The sequence below is a fragment of the Aphelocoma coerulescens genome, chromosome 11, assembly GCF_041296385.1.
Source record: "Aphelocoma coerulescens isolate FSJ_1873_10779 chromosome 11, UR_Acoe_1.0, whole genome shotgun sequence".
NCBI classification, from domain to species: domain Eukaryota; kingdom Metazoa; phylum Chordata; class Aves; order Passeriformes; family Corvidae; genus Aphelocoma; species Aphelocoma coerulescens.
The window spans coordinates 15,049,028-15,062,500 of NC_091025.1; the positions used below are offsets into that span (position 1 = coordinate 15,049,028).

General features: G+C 38.0%; 1 protein-coding gene across 28 annotated transcripts in view; it reads left to right on the top strand.

Moving 5' to 3' along the window:
• Positions 1-13,473, top strand: part of ZNF536 (zinc finger protein 536) — a 333,314-nt gene that overhangs the window by 52,023 nt on the left and 267,818 nt on the right. For 25 of the 28 annotated variants that reach the window (XR_011154330.1, XR_011154332.1, XR_011154331.1 and 22 more), the window contains exon 3: positions 5,543-5,609. The exons of 2 other annotated variants lie outside the window; for them this stretch is intronic. The gene's annotated coding sequence lies outside the window, so the exon portion shown is untranslated. Of the gene's footprint in view, positions 1-5,542; positions 5,610-7,390; positions 7,699-13,473 lie in introns of those variants that run through there. One more of the 28 variants, XR_011154338.1, reaches the window with a different exon arrangement.

The window sequence follows — 13,473 nt, forward strand, 5'->3', positions numbered from 1 at the left end:
CTGATTGTCACTGCAAACTAAAAGTGAGGGAGAATGAGGGGAAACATATAAATATAAATATATATGTAATGTGTCTGTGTGGAAGTTATTTTGTTTTTTCAAAATGCTATTTGATTACCTCAAAAGTAAAGACTTAGGCAAGTGCTCTTTGTTTGTTAGGTGGTGCTGGCTGGTTATAGACCATATAGAGTTGTTTTCTGAACTGCTGTTGTCTAAATGCTCAGCCCTTTCCTGCTTGTGGGTCAGAGAGGACAGTGTCTATCAGATTTAGTTGGCTTCCTGATGGGGCACCACATTGAGGGTGCTTTTATGTTCTTATCTTCTGTTCTTCTGTTGTTGGAATCCCATGGAGCAGGATTTCTGCAAAGTGTGGATCTAAAATCTGCGTGAGAGCAGGGGCTGGCACTCAGTAATGGGAGGGGAGGGGGCAGGTGAGGTGGCAGAGGAGCAGGCAGATGTCAACAGCTACTGGGAACACACAGAGGAACAGCATTAATGGCACCTTATGTGGAGGGAGAGGGAAGACTACAGAGACAGGGAATAAAGGAGGGTGTTTGGGATAGGGAAGGAAGGGCATTCAAGTTATGCAAGGGAAGGGAGAGAAATGATTTCTAGCTGTGCAAAGGTATATGAGAACATGTACCTGTCTCTAGTTTCTCAGTGCCAAAATACTCATTTAATTGTAATTAGCTCTGGAATAAGTACACTCACAGGGGCCTACACAGAAAGGCTTCAACAGGGAAAGAAGGGCTTGGTTTGGAGAAGAGTAAAAATTGAAAGAGTGCTGTTGAGGACAGATCCATTGTCTTGAAAGACAAAGAGGGTGGGTGGAAGGCTTATCCTGCTCTTCTGTGAGGTGCTTCTAAGCCATGAACTATCCTGTCCTGTATCAGATGTGGCCGGGCCTTTGTTCAGTCTTGGCCAAATTTGAGGAGCACAGGGTCGGTGTGGCAGATTCACTGAGACTCTGGAGGGCAGCTGGCTGAACCATGGATGTACTGCTGGCCATGGCTGGTACTGTTCTGGATTTGGTTACTTCAAGAAAAATACAGTTATGATTACTCTTCCTTTTGCTGTCTGTGTATGACAGCATCCATCAGTGCTCATCCATCCACTCAAGTGTCACAATGAGACGTGTTTGAAAATGACAAAGATGTACAAATTTCATCTGAGCATTGTGGCTGTTCATTCTCTAAGGCTCTTAGCCCCTCACCAAACACAGCACTAGAGCAAGCTGCCAAAACAGAGCATGCTGCCAAAACACAGCTCTAGAGCAGGCTCCAGAAAGGCTTCATTCCAAGCCATCTCTCCTCTAATCTGGACATAACTTCAATCAATTCTCACAGTGGCTGTAGCTCTCCATTTGCGTAATTTACATAATTCCATTAGGTTGAATAAATTTACACAAATTCTTACCTTCTTCTGCTGAGGAGGTTGGTGTTGGTTGTTATTGCTTTGGGATTTTTTGAGGGTAGTCAGCCTCTTTCTGCATACAGTTATGGTGGCAGATATCATCCAGAAAAGCACCTGTGTTTCACCTTAAAGATTTTCTTACAGAGAAGAATGAAGGAAGTTGCAATATATCCCCCATCACTGCATCCTGACAATATTCAGAAAATTCTCATCTTCCCTCTGCATTTTCCCAGTTGCCCTTCTCTTAAAAGTACCTATTGCCTCTTTTTGGTTAGGTTCATTCTAAATCCAATTTTGAGGGAAATACCTTTTCTCTTTGGTCTCAGACACAGCAACACCCCTGCCCCACAGCTGATAATAGGGATTGCTTACTCAAATAGAAAGAAAAATTCTTTTATGGATGACATTTTTATTTTATTTTATTAGATGTTCCATGTAAAACATTTATCATTGGAATAATTTTCCCTCTCAAAGTCATATCAGACACAAAGCTGTCTTCGGGGCTATTCCTTCTAGTTCACTGGACAGCTGTTCTGCCTGAAAAGAAAGAAAAGATCATATATCAATCAAAGACTTCAGGAGAATCCTTATGTTCTTTATCTAATAGGAAAATCCTAACTGCGAGTTCTTGATCTTCTGACTTCTGCTTTTTCAGTTTGAAGAACTGCATTGATATATTTTGCAAGACTTATCTGTTGGGTTTATTTTTTTTTTAATGTATCTTTTGTGTGTCGTTTTGATGCTTGGAGGGTGTTACAAACTTATCTTCACTGGTGACAGCCACATCATAAGCAAACAGTTTTCTTATCCCTATGACTCAATTCATCCTCTTCTGAATGTCACTATGGGCAGAAATTAGTGCTACTTAGCAGAAACAAGGTTCTCATCTCTGCTCTGCTGGTGCTGAACTACTGATTTCCAGTGGAAAAAGACTAAAGGGCTGAAAGATGTGCCCAAGCTGCAGCCTTCTAAACTTATACAGATGTCTGTATTTACTCATCATTCTGCAGTTCTGTAGCCCCATTGCAGTGAAATAAGTAACAGGGAATAATTTTTTTTAAGAAATTTTTTTTTGCTAGTTATACATGTACCCTAGTCTGCTATGCTAATTCAATGAAAATTCAAAGTACGTTGGAGTTCCTGGTCTTTAGAAAAATATTCAGAATACTTTCTACAGTTTACTAAACAATGTGTATATACAGTAGCAGAACTGAGGTAAGTGTGCATCCTTTCATCTGTAAGCGTGGGGTGAGAAGACACAGAAGAAAACTTGGTTGCTTTCTTTCAGTCTAGCAGTGATTACCTTCCAGAGTGGAAATCACATCCTCTAGGTGGGGATTCCTGGCCGTGTCATGTTCTGAGCTGAGTGTCAGAGCATGTTTGCACTGCACAGGTACACTGGAACCAGGCCTGAAGGCTGACTTGGAGACACAGGAGCCCAAGGGAACTATTAACCAAACTTGGACATTTTTGCACAAGGGAAAAAGAAAGGCAAACTAAACTCCAAGATGATTTTTGTGTGCACCTGTTGGTGCCCTTCAAAGCAGTCTTGTTACATGTTCATCCTATGTTAGCATTCGATGGTATCTTCAGAGCCCAGACAATGCCACGTGGGGCTCAGCAATATTATAAAGATTTGCAGTGTTTTGATGTGTTTTGCTGAAAGAGACCCTCTGTTCTCAAAGCCAGCAGACCTTGACTTTAGTAAGGCTTTGCAAGGGCTGTCTGGCCTGGATTCCTTTATGTAGGATTGCAAGCAAAATTAAGGCATGACGCAGCTAATTATGCAGTGGAAAAAGAGGTATGAGAAAGGAAAGATGTGCCAGCATAATTGCAGTAAATTCTTGTATTTACATATCCTTAAAGCCATCCTGATCCAAAATTTCCCCAAGCAAATGAATTTATTGATTCTAAGCAGATCTTGGATCATATCGCTTGCCACATTGGATCAGAATATTGGGCCATCAAGTACCATTGATTATGACCAGGAGCAGAAGATTTAGAGGAAGAGGCAAGAAACCTGTGATCAGTCATTGTAGAATAACTCTCCTTAAGGATGTTGTAATTATAAGCAGGACGCATGGCCAGTGTGCAAACTGTGATAGCTCCAAACAAAGGGAAAACAATGGGGATGATTTAATTCTCTTTTGCTTTGAAATAAAAAAAGATCAGTTTTATTTAATCAATAGACTCTAGGGTTTGATGTATGGATGAAAACTTAGAATCAGTGGAATAATATTTCTGGTTAAGCACTTCTCATCAGGAACTTGTTTGACCTGTGAGCTGCTTCATTTTTTAAACTTAGATGTCTCTATTATAGAACTTCTAAAGATTGTTGCAGTGCCAGCACGGGGAGCGTGTGTGTGTGTGTGCTTTAATACAGATGCATCTTGTAGGAGAGGAGATGAACCTTCTTCTTTGTACACAGACACATACATGATTTATCAAACATATTGTATTATTCTGTCTTTACAGTAAAACGTACAGTGGATGTGAATTACTCTATCTGTGAAGGATTAGAAACTCTGATGTTCTGTCTTGTATTCAAGAAGAGGATTACTCTGCAGATAACGTGCAGATAATTTACTTTTAGTGAGGCATTGCAGTTTAAGGACCGAAAAATCAACTTTCTTGAGGCAAAAGGAAGAGGAATTGATATGGAAAAACATAGGGTAGTTGACCACTCATGGAGATTTCAAGAGAACGTCAGAAATATGTTGTTATATATTTATTGAACAGTTGTCATTTCCATCTTCCTAAAATGGTCTTTTGATTTAAAAAGTATTAAAAATATGTTGTAAATGCCGAGTACCTTGAAATTCACCAATTTTATTGCGTGCATTGGCATGATTGGCAGCATTACATGCCAACAGCTCATTTAAATATGAAACATCTGTACATTATTATTTAGGGATTTTTCATCTGTTGATTTTAGAAATGAGGATTTTATGAGTCCTTGCATGCATAATTGTGTGTTACTTATATACAGAAGCAGTCAGTAATGAAAGAATTGGCCAAAAACGTACTGTATATGGTTTTGTGATTAAGATAGGAAATGCAGTGTACGAAGAAATACAATATGCACTGCATTTGATTTTAGGTGTGGCAGCAGCAATTATGATATCATAACAGTGGAAGTAATATGACAGTTCAAAAGCACAGTGAGGAGATTATGCTTTCTTATACACAGCAATGTAAATTCTTAAAATAACAATGTAATTTTTACATTTTTCACTGGTTATCAAGATAATCCAATTTAGGACAATTTATTCTCAAACAGGTATGGTAAAAATAGATATATCATTCTGGAGCGTGGTATAATACATTAATTTTTATGAGTGAGTTATGAAGATGTACAACTCAGGACCTAGGATAAACATCATATTCCTTAATTAATCCATTACATTATGGCACATATGTGTCACTTTTATTACCCTAAAATGAAAAATGTTGGGGAAAGAAAAAAAGCCTGTTTTTTTCTCTGTATCAGAAAACCTTTCTTCTAAAATCATAAAAACGTAAAATCTAATGCAGGAAACACTATTAATGAGTTAAACATCTAAATTCCTTGAAGACTTGTAAGATAAAGAGCCATCATCTTCTGGTAATCATTCAAATACATTCTTAGCTCAAACATATTGAAGCTTCTGCATACAGTTTCTGTATGTTTAAATGAATCCAGACCACTTACATTCCAGCTAGAGAATGCAGGTGAGGCTGTGATTGAGCAACAATAGAGGAACATAGTGGAAAATGAAGAAAAAAAAAAAAAATCAATCCCTTTAATATCCCAAAATACAGTGATGTAGATTCTTATAATTTTGGAACCCACCCATCCAAATCTAAAATGAAACTTTTTGTCTTACAGGTCTCATTCTGCCAAGATTCTCCCTTCTGCCCCAGCACAGATCTCCAGTAATCTGGTGCATTTGTTTAATGGGCAGGAAACTCGTAACTTCTAGAGGAAGAGTGGCAAAATGTCCCCTTTGCTTGAGTGCTCTGGCCTCAGCTTAGGAAGTTGTTCCCTTTGGCTCTGAGTGTGGGTGGGGATCACGTTTTAACCACAGAGTTTTATTTACAGACTGGGATGAATACTAGGCTTGTAATGATAAATATTTTGTATTTGCAGCAAAGGGTCTACAAGAGTGTTCATCACCTGTTGATGAAAGAATTCAATCTCCCCACACTCCAGCCAGGTAAGTTCTATCAGCCCTGCAGCTCCGAGTATCTGTGCTTTGGGAAGGCGGGTGACTTTCTAAACAGCGGTCACTGGCAGAGCTGTCCAGGGCATGTTTTAGAACAGATGCCAGATCTCCCTCAGTTCCTGGTCAGAGACTTTCTCAACAGAATTTATCTATTAGGTTATCTAATATGGGAGCTGTTTTTCCAAAATGTGGTATTTTAATTGTATTTAAGTGCTAGAGCTGGATGCTGAAACAATCACTTGCATTTTGTCTACTGCATTGCATTGGAACTTCCTAATATCAAACCCATAAGATTATGAATGTGCTTTGTGAGCCCAAGAGCAAATGATCTTTTACAAATCTATATGAATACATTTTCATGTGATTTTACAATGCTAGGTTATCTGTCACTATTTGTAATTTCTAAAATCTGACACTAATAGAATTTAGTATTTGTCGTTTTGCATTAAAATAAGACTAGACATAAGACAACACAAACCAAAACACTATTAATGAAAAGACCAAATTAGAGATTATTGTGTACTGAAGACACGGAATTTAATATAAATTAGCACAATACAAAGAAATATGTTTTTCTACTATCTCAGCATTAGAAGAATAGCTCTGCTTTTCTCCATATGTCTGTGTCACCAGGTTGTTATTTCTTTTGTTTAGTCATATAATAGAATGTGTTGAGACATATTATACTCAACTTGTGTAACAGCCTACAAATACTGATTGCAGTTTGAGCTTGTTATGGAAAAGTATTGCCCTGTGGATTGAGAAAATGACCAACAACGGACTATAATCTATGAAGCTGAGAGTAAAATTGCCAACTAGAGGTCATTTTTCAAACCAAGGGGCAATAGTTTTCTACTATAAACTGAATATTACAGTCAGTATATGTTTTATTAAACCATTTCAGAAACTTGGGAGCAGTTTCATTTAAACTTCTTGCTTGATGTGACTCAGAGAACAGGCCCAGGGCAGCCCACAAAAGAGGCCTAGTGCAGTCTCTATAATAAATATTCTGTATACTCAGTAATTATGAAGGCTTTAGGGCCTTTATGGTGAATGGCCATATCCTGCCACCATTCTGAACCCTTAGCAGCAATTGAAGTCATTAGGATTTATGTATAAAAATTAGTGAAGGCTGCTGTTTCTCATTGTAATGCTGTGACAAACTAGAGCCAAACTATATAGAAAAGCCAATTACAGCTATTGCAGCCTAAAAGATTAAAAGGAAAATGCCTTTCCCTTCTCTGTATCCTCTTACTGTTTTTCTTCCCTACTGAAATATGGAGATGATGGCACTCAAACAGGGGTGATTGCCTAGTGCCTTAGTCAGTTAGAGGATTTCCACTCTGGAATAACAGAAATGACAAAATGCATGGACAAAGTGAAGCCTTTAACCTCCTCCAAGAACACGTCTTGCTTATCCATAGAGAGTTCTACTATCCTGTGCCTGGCAACAGAGGTGTTTTCTGCAACCATTGCTTGCAGTGACTGTTAAATGTTAATATTTTTTCAATACAAAGCCTTCGGTGGCCTTCAGGTTTTAGGAAGAGTGATGGAGAGTTCTAGCTTCTCTGTAAAAGTGGGGTGCAAATAAATATCAGGACCATGGTGGCTTGGGCAGAAGAAAGCCAAGCAAAATATTTCACTTTTTGCTTGAGAATATCTGATGAAAATAATTTTGTTTAGAGCTCCTTGTTGGGACTTCTTCTTAGCTTCTTTTGCAAACTTTGACATCAATTTGTCTATCTTGCTGGATTTCTGATTTTCTATTTTAGGGCAAATCTCAGAGTCTGATCCTGGTTTTGTGGCATAACCATACCACAGAACAGTACTACTACCTTGTTCACAGTACACATATTTAAATTCCTGCATGCCTAATTTGGAAATTCACATGTCACAATCATGCATGTAATTGTGTATTCCCATAACCATAACTGGAGATTTCTGTCTATATTTGCCAGATTATTGCATAGTTACATGGGCATGTACATTAGTTACATTACCATGGGCAAATTAGGAGCAAAATATGTTTTTCTACTTGGAGTTTTTAAAAACCAGACCTTACATCCATATGTGTGTATATATTATACAGACACAGACATAATTTTCAAATGGTCATAATTTTAAAGGTCTACATAAAACTTCACCTCAGCAAGGGTGATGGATTAGAGTAATAAAAAATGGAGCAGCAAAAGTCCTGTTATACATCTAGTCCATCTTCTTGACATGACAGGATTGTTCCCTGCAGGGTACTTGCTGATACTTTGTCCAGAGCAGGTTTAAATGTCCCTTCACTGTTTAAAAGCAGTGAAGTTCCCACTAAAGTTTGACAGATATTATTCAAAGGATATTTTTCTGACCCTCTATCTTAAATTGAACAGTTTACCCTATCATGTTGGTCATAACTTCAGGGACCTGTCCTGTGTCTATCTCCTTGGTGCTTCCAGGCTTCTAAATATTTGTAGAAAATCTCTGTAAATTACTTTGGTATTGACCATGCCTTTTTCTCTCATCCTCCACCTAACACTGTCACTGGGCAGATTGTGAGGGTTTTTAAGACTGGGCCAAATGAAGATAATGCTATTAATTTAGTGCTGCATGTATTGCCTAATATATACACACTATATATATGATTATGTGTCTGGTCTGTGTTCATTTCTAGGAGGATGTTGTTTAGAGGACTGTCTGATTGTATTGGGCCTCTGCAAACATATAATTAATCTCATTTTTAGCAATTCTTAGCTCCAAGCTGATGGTGTAGAAATATAGGGTTATTAGTTTCTAGAACATTTTTATTATGCACTTTCTATTTTGATTGACAACTATTAGTATTTTAAGATGACAGAACTAAAACTTATGCTGCCAGATAGCATCAAATGTAATGTATACTCAGTAAACAGAAGCATGTGAGCAAGATAATATTTACTGTATAGTTACACAGCAATGTGTAAGAGACTAGAGAGGGAATTATTCTTCAAGAAGGATATTTGATATTTTACGCTCTTTAGAAATACAAACATAAGACTGAACTTTGTACCCTGTTTCCTCAGGGTAGCATGCAGATTTTATCATCTATCCTGGATGGGTTGTTCTTGAAAGCTTCCATTCCTCACCTTCCTTTCTCTCTAATTGTCTGTGTAGGAATGAGGGTGAGAAGATCCTTTGGAGATGAATTTTATAGCTCTTCTGCTTTACTATTTGATGGTTTGTCTTGTAGCTCCAGCTGGAATTTGTGTTGAACCCTTCATATCCAAACCTCTTCCTGGAGTGCTTGACTGTCCAAGTCAAGTCTGGTGGGGTGAGAGGCACAGTCAGAAGTATTGTGCAATAGGAGATTCATGAGGAGAAGGATTGTAGCCACCATGTCCAAGTCAGGTTGCAATTTCTCATTTGGAGGAAAAAAAAAAAAAAAGTAAAAAAAAAAGCCAAGTAAATAATCATTTTGTCTTCAGAACAAAAAGAATAGTTACTATGAAGCATATGCAAATTTCCCTGTATTTCTAGTGAGTATTTAATATAAAGCAATTAGAGGCAGGGCAAGAATTACATAGCTTTTGAAAGCCAAGGAATAAGGAGTCTCCAGTTTTCGTGACACAATTCACCCATCTAAGATTACTTATGGAATTCAAGTTAAGAGGAAGAAGCTGGAATGTTCACAAGATTGTTCTTAGGTCTATGTGCCTCGACTGCCATGCTGGAGCCAGGCCTGGCTTTAGAAAAGGATGGCAGAGGTGTGCATCTCCTGAAAACACGTATAAACGATCCAAACAAAGTGAATGAAGATGTGAGTTCTTGTGCTGTGTTAATAAGTAAATTGATAAAACTAGCATTAATCAAAAAGGAGGAAGACTTTGGGCTTTCTTTTTTTGTGAAATAATTTCAGCTTCCATCCTTCAGAGCAAAAAGTACTCAACTCAGTGTCACAGGAAGTTTGTCAGGCACAGAATATATTAGGCAGAAGTACCTGGTTTATCTTGTATAGTGAAGAGAATAAAGATGTGTTAACCTTGTGTTCTACCCGTACTAATTTTTCCTAATTTAGATCTAACTTGACTATTTCAGTGGAGCACCATGCATACCTATCTTTAGTAGAAGAAACTCTAAGAAGCAACTCTTAAATTATTTTCAGTTCAGATTTTTTTATGAATGATGAAGAGCAACCACTTGTGTCCTTTGCCCACCACCAAAACAAATAGCTGTAAAATTATAAGATAATGTCATTAAGCAGTTGGTTTTGACAAAAAAAGATTAGCTGGAGAAGAGAAGGAAAGTCAGTGGGGTTGATATATTTCACCTTTTTTTACTGTCTTAGGTAAAGGACTTTTTCTAGTCATTGAGACAAAAAGTATCCATGTGTGGGGTGTTTCAATTTTTCCCTGAATGTGCCTTTACATACAGTGCCTGACTCCTACCAGGGCTGTTGGGCAGCACTTTTAAAAGCTGCAGTTTCTTGCTGCAACTAAAATGTTGTTAAATACAAAATTATATACATATATATGAAATACTTGATCACACAGCATTTATTATGAACTGTTTGGTGAAGTTCTGCATTCATTCCTTAAATATAGCACCACATGTTTTATTGTTGTAAAATTCTCTTTTGGATTACAACCTCCTCTTTCCTCTTAAGTGTACGTGGTTGACTGCTGCAGCATTCATCCACTGTGCCTTCTGTATTTCCTTCAGCTCTTCCATTCCTTGCAAGAGATTTTCCTATTGACTTGTGCTTGGCATCAGGTTGATGCCATTAGCAAAAATACCAGTCTTAAAATGTTTATTCTGAATCTTGATTGGAGAGGGAATTGCAGGTGCTTGTGGAAGTACAATTTGTGAATAGTTCTTGTCGATCAAGGCAATGTGTCATCGTGCCTGATGTACTTGTGAATTGTTATCAATCCTGTTACCAATTTATGTCTAATCCCTTCTTGTCCATCTGTGATGCTTACGGTTCATCTCTTCTGGGTATTAATATTCACATTCCAGAATGATACATCTAATGACTGACCTCGCTTTGGGGGAACAGTGCCACGTTGTGATGGAATTAAATGTCATGATGTCTTAGGTAAATAAGACAATTGGTATGGGAAGAGGAAAAAAAAAACTTCATCTGGTAGGAAAGAAGTAAGAGGAGAAGCTGTGGTGAGTGATTCCTATTGAAATGAGGGTACTACCTAGCAGAGCATAGAAAGAAATGTGCCATCACATGTGTAATTAGAGTAAGGATGGTTATATGGAGGTTGGGGTCATGTAAAGTGCCTCTCAGGTAATGGTTTTGGATTTTGCAGCCATGGTTCTGGTAAACTTCTCTACTGTAGTCCAGCCCAGTGCAAATTGTAATGCTTTGTTCCGAGATTTGGGAAGAATTGCGTCAGGGATGTTACTCATGAGGATCTTAACTGCTGCCTTAGATCACCAGGGTCAGGATTTCAATGCCAGTACTGTTCCCATCTGAGCATCTCCTTTGTCTCCTGTAATGTAAATCCTATCCTCAAATGCTTGTGTAGGGTTGGCACTGGTATTCAATGGGAGCAAAGGCATCAGAGATCAGATGGAAAATATGAATATACTGCATCTGTGTATTGTATGTGGCAGCCAGGCAAAGTGGTGGAGCGACACTTTAATATAAACAGGATCTTTATTATACAGTCAAGTGGGGAAAAACTGGATGTTTCTATTTATCAGTTGGGGGTTTTTTTGTCTTGGGTGTTTCTATCTTTGACTGATACAAGTATTTTGGAATCTAAACATATCTCTGCAATACTGTTGTGTCTTTGTTCTGGGTTTCTTTCATCTTAACTTATCAACACAGTATATGAGCCATTTTATCCTACAGTGTGATCATCATCCTAGTGTGTATTTGCTCATTAATGTCAGGTTAAGATCTAAAGAAATACGAAAGTAGGAATGAAATTTCTTTCCTTCTTTTTTTTTGTTTTGTTTTGTTTGTACTAATCTTTTTATACTAATAATAATGGAAAAAGGAAAAATGTTCTGTGGCTTTAGGTAAAGAAAATGTATACACATTTTCCACAAGTGCTCTACTGCTTCCAGACTTGGATTGGCTTAAATATTAGAACTCAAACATGACCTTAAAACAAAAACTGTGATCAAGTTTCTCTTTGGAGTAGGGAATAATTGGTTTGGTATTTAGAAATAATTGAAATACCCTAATAAAATATGCCTTAGAAACAGATGTATATGAAATGCACATTCTAATATTTATATTTTTTCACTGAATAGGTTTTTTTTTCACCCATGTCCTTTGCATAAGTTCATGAACAGTTGGTAAGGTCTGTTTTTTATGTACCTGATATTCATAGTAAAGAAATTTTGAAAAGAGAAAGGACCAATGAGCTAATAATTTTTTAAAACTGCTGTTGATTGCTAATGGGACATGTATTTGTTACACAAGCCCTCTTCTTTCTTTTCTTTTCCTTTTTATTTTTGCCCACAAAGTTACCCTAAAACTATTTTTAGATAGCTTTTGCATTTCTAAAAAGATATAGAAACAAAACTAAAACAAATTTCTGATTTTCATTTAAAAACTGAAATTTTTCTTGAAGGGTGCAGACAGAAGAAGAGGAAAGGGATGCAGGAGTGGGCCAGGGAGACCACAATTTATGCACTGGGGTCTGGGGGTCTTGTCTAACAAAAGGTGTTGAAAATTCTCGCAGCTGGAGCCTGCTCCTCTCCACTATCTAAGCAGGAGCAGAATTGTTCTAATCTTGGTCTTATGTGGCAAAAAAATGTCCCAGCAGCAGCACGGGCTGAGTGGTTTGCAGAGCGTGAGGCTGGCAGCTGGAGGAACACACAGTAGGTTCCCATGGAGAGTGATGGGGCACTGATCCTCTTGCTAAGAACAAGGGTCAGAGCAGGTTTCCCAGTCGAGCAAAACCCTAAAGCACAAGAACTTGAAGTGAGAGAGTCCTTTTGGGGAGCTCAGGTACAGGCTGAAGGCATTAGATGGACCAGGCTCCTTTAGAGCCACTCTTCACTCCCCACCCTTCACCTGAACCATCCAGCCCTTGACCCTGCTTGTTATTCCTCAAAATCGTTCTTCCCTTTTATGGGGACACATCACCACCCACAGTCTCCTAAAAAAGAGTATTTAAGAATATATTTTGTCCTGAAAACTTTTTAATTTGATTGGCATGATTTCCAGCGTATGCTATATTTTCTGAAGTTTTCAGGGGAATGTATGGAAATGTTTTGATGGAGTTGAAATGCCTGGTTTACATCTGATGATTTCAGATCACTAGGCTATATTGTAGAAGAGCATATAAAACATAAATGACAGAATTTAAGGACAGTGTTTTGACTTTCCTAAGGTAAACATTTTCATATTGCAGTATCAGTTTTGGCCTGTTTTGGGTTGGAACCAAACTGTCTGCTAAAAGTTTCATTTTTAACTGATTTACCTATGCTAATGAGTCTAGCAGCTCTGGCTCTTTCAGCTCTTCCTGAGAATCACTATGTCTGCCTCTACTTGTTGCTTTATTATTTTCCAGAGCTGTCAGTTTTCAGTCCTCTTCAGACTCCCTCCGCAGTAGCAGGAGGCACAGAGGTCTTTTTTTTGCATTCAGAGTATGAGACACAAAGAAGCCCACAGTCTAGTGACTGAGCTAGGTTTATTGCAGTAAGTTGGCATTGTAGGGCACATTCTTCCCAACATCTTGAAGCTTTTAGCAAGTCTTTTCTCTTATTTGAAAACTGACACAGTTTGGCTTCTGTTTATGAAGGAGTCACAGCCCTGCAACACTGATTTGCGTTTTCCTAACCCTGTTCTTGTGTGCTTTCAATAACGTGGCAATCCCGTGTGAAACATTGCAGCTTTATTTACTACATCAACTTCAGCAGT